The sequence below is a fragment of the Euleptes europaea genome, chromosome 1 (assembly GCF_029931775.1).
Source record: "Euleptes europaea isolate rEulEur1 chromosome 1, rEulEur1.hap1, whole genome shotgun sequence".
NCBI classification, from domain to species: domain Eukaryota; kingdom Metazoa; phylum Chordata; class Lepidosauria; order Squamata; family Sphaerodactylidae; genus Euleptes; species Euleptes europaea.
In genome coordinates this window covers 114,350,101-114,354,068 of record NC_079312.1, presented here as the reverse complement: position 1 = coordinate 114,354,068, position 3,968 = coordinate 114,350,101, and positions in this window count along the sequence as shown.

The following is a 3,968-nucleotide window of genomic DNA, read 5'->3' as shown; positions in this document are numbered from 1 at the left end:
TCTGAGCTTCTTGAAGTACCGGTAATTAGTAAAGTGCAATCAGCTTGATGTCTTCCTGTTCCATCACCCACACAATTTGGGATGACCTGGAGAGGGTAGGATAAGAGACCTAGAGTAAGGTCTGAGGAGGAAACAAAGGTTTCCTAGCTCTGCACTTCAGAAAGGAAAAAGATTTTTAAAACCTTCAGCTGTTTTGGGGATTCTAGGAAACAGGGCTTCCAAGGTCTGTCTTAAACTCTGGAAGGACAATGATGTCTAATGCTGAAAGAGGTCAGTACTACTGAGAAGTAGTGCTACTGTTCGTTAGCTGAGCATCGCCAGTTGTTAGGTTTGTGCATAATCATTGCCTGGGTTGCTTATGTTCTAAAGTACGTGTCCAAGAAAGAAGATAGGGCTTGATAAAAGAATTGCGTGGACAGGAATAGGAAGAGATACCTGGCAGAAGAATATGAAGAAAGTTGAAGCTGTAGTAACTCAGGAAAAGTTTTATTGAAGATGTGGGTTTGAAGAATGAGAGTCAAATGATTCAGTGGCTTGTGGAGGCTGATTTGGGGCTTCTTGGAGCTTTTGAACACACTAAGCTGCCTTAAACTGAATCAGACCATCAAGGTCCATCAAAGTCAGTATTGTCTACTCAGACCAGCAGTGGCTCTGCCGGGTCTCAGGCGGAGGTCTTTCACATCACCTCCAACATCACATGTTGGTAGTCATATGTGAGGAAAATTAATAGGCTTGAAACTGAGAACTTTGTTGGTAGATATATATTTTCATCTGCAGGGACACTTTTCCAAAAGTTTTGTTGAATTGACAGATAGCAATCTTATACATAGAATTCCCATTTATGTGTATCTAAACTCAATCTTTTCCCCAACAGTTTGCTACAGAAAGGTCTTAACTGTGCTTTCAAACCTGCTTTATCCTGCTTTACCCTGTTCTCATCCCATTTTTCTGAAAGTAAGAATTGCAAGATGCTCATTACTGTAATATTTCAATCTCAGTCTGACAGTGCAAATGAACTTTTTATTAACAACGGTATTGTTAAACTTGGACCTCTTCTCTGCATAGTGCAATGTTCCAGGTTGGCTCCCTTTGGAGATGAGCAAGTTGGAAATTTATGGTATTTTGTGGTATTTGCAGTATATTTACAAATAAACATGTAGGTGGAGACAAAGAAGTACTACTCCTTTAGAGCAACAGATCAACTATCCACATTAGCTCCTGAGAGAGAGTGGAGAGGGATCCTGAAGGTGCTTCAGCCAGCACCAAGTAGACTTTCTGCTTCTCCCTCTCTGTCTCATCCAAGGGGTCACTACTTTCAAATCCTGACAGAGTGCTTTTGGCCAGAGCTATTAACACTTTTTGAGTGGGGTATCCATAGTCATCCAGAAGCATTACCAGTTGTTCTCTCATGTAGGATAGACTTATGCATAATATGTTTTTATTATTTTATGATAGAGAAAGATACAAAGAAATATATAAAATACAAAACGTATAAAGAAAAGAAATAATATAAAAAGTTATTAAAAAACCTATAAATGAGATCAAACTGAGGTTGCAATGATACATAATCTAGCATATTAATATTACTACTATATATTCAGTTAAACTAACCTACAAAACTCACGTTATCTAACTATCACCATCTATACAATCTTAAATAGATCCAGCTTACTACTTTACATTTTATGTGTCTAAGAGGGTATTACATTATGTTTACAATCCTCTACATTTTTCCTTCATTATCTTCAAGTTTGTCTGTAATATCTTGTTTACAATTTCTAAACAATATTATATTAATCTGAATTGATTTAAAATTTCAGCAAATAAATTACATGTCTCTTAAGACTCATCTTTGCCTTCAAATCAGATTTTGAGAGGAGTATAGGTAATAAGATTTCCCATTTATCTTGGAATTCTTTACTTGGCCTTTTATTCACATAGTTTGTCAATTTTGCCATCACCGTGTATTGCCATCACCGCGTAATTTACTCTTCCGATCTTCTACATCTGGGCATTGCTCTGCTTTTCATTTTGTACCCAACACAACTCTTGCAGCTGCTGTCGTATATCTAAGCAGTTCTTCTGATGATTTTGCGATGCCTATTGGTACAGTTCCCAACAGCATATTCTTTTAATCCATGCCAAATGTAGTTTTGAAATTATTTGTATTTCTGCATGGTGCAAGAGCACCAGATCCAAAAAAACATCCCTTCGTTCTCATTACATTTCCAGCACTGTCCTCTAAATTCCTTATTCATCTTTTGAATATCTTTTGGCGTTATATACCAACGTTAGATCATCTTGTACCAATTTCCTCTCCACAAATGGCTGGTTTCAAATTTCATTGCTTTTGACCATAACATCTCCCACTGTTGCATAGATATCTCCTCTCCTAAATTCTGCATCCATTTAGCCATGCACAGTTTAACTTGTTCAGATTCAGTATCATTTTTGAGTAAAAATTTGTAAATCCTTCCCAAAAGATGTTCTTTATGTTTCACTATCGGATTTTCAAACTCAGTCTAGTCTCTTATTTTTCCTCCAGTGAGGGGACAGTATTTTCTTAATCTTGATACTAATTGAAAGTATATAAGCTGTTGTATAGTTTTATTCTCTTCTTTGATAATCTGCCATGTCTTAATGTCTCCTTGTGCATTAATCATATCTATATAGATTATATAATCATGTTTCCTTACAAATCTGTCATAATATGCGTCTATGGCAGACATTAATGCTGAGGGAGAAAATCTTCTTCTGTTAAGCTCCCATATCCTCAACAGGCTGTTCCGTATTTTGATGCATTTTTGTCCCTGATGCTTTTTTGATCCATAAGTGATGATGGAATCTTTCTTTCATATCCAATTTTCTAATTTCATTAATCTTATTTCAGGATTTTTAATCCAATCCAGTATCCAAGCTAGTCCAGTCACTTGATAGTATAATTTTATATTCAGTAGTGCTAAACCTCCTCTTTTCTTCTCATCTTGTAATACTTTCAATCTAACTCTTGGTTTCTTGCCGGTTCCATACAAGTTTATTTAGCTGTTGCTGCCAACTTTTCAGAGTCTTATCCTCAAGATAAATTGGGAGCTTTTGAAACAAAAAATTAAGTGTAGGTAGCACATTCATTTTTAACGTTGAGATTCTTCCAAGCCATGAAATTTTAAACTTCGACCATCTCTGTAATTTTTTTTCAGTTTTTCCCAACGTTGCTTTGTAAATTGCCTTTAAATAAGCCTTATTCTGTCCCATTATTTTTATTCCCAAGTATCTTACAGGGTCCTCCATCACTGTACATGGTGTAATTTCTTTAATAGCATCTCCTTCTTGTCTTGATAAAAATTTTACAATAATCTTTTTTTCTTATTGATTTTGTAACCAGAATATAGCCCAAATTCTTCAATTTATTCCATCAAATAACCAATGGATGTCGAGGGTTGGAAACAGTCAGCACCACATTGTCAGCATAACTTTTCATTTTAAATTCTTCTCCCTCTCTTGTATTATAGACTGAGACACGGTGATCAGAACCTAAGATCTAAAGATGGTTGAAGAGAAGATCTGATCATCTGACTAGCTGTCCATACTGCCTCCTGTGGAAAAAATCAATGGGTTTAATTTTTAAAAAATCAAGATCATGCAAAATTATTCATTACATATTACCAAAGTCCTCATACACATGCTTCCCTTCAACTTAGAAAAGGATTCCCATTTGCAGTTTTTATGCAACCCTTCATTATTACCAATGGAAGAAGACCCCCCTCATTCCTTTACTCAAAGCCATCCTTAGGCACATTCCTAACGTCGCTTCAGCATATCATCCTCTTGTTAAATGACTCTCTTCATTTGCTTGAACAGTCTTCACATTTAGGAAAAAGCCTAAGAATGGATTTATGACATGCTCAGAAATCACAGGATAGAATCATTCCTCTTGGTATCGATAAGGACTGCAATCCAGAAAAGGATAT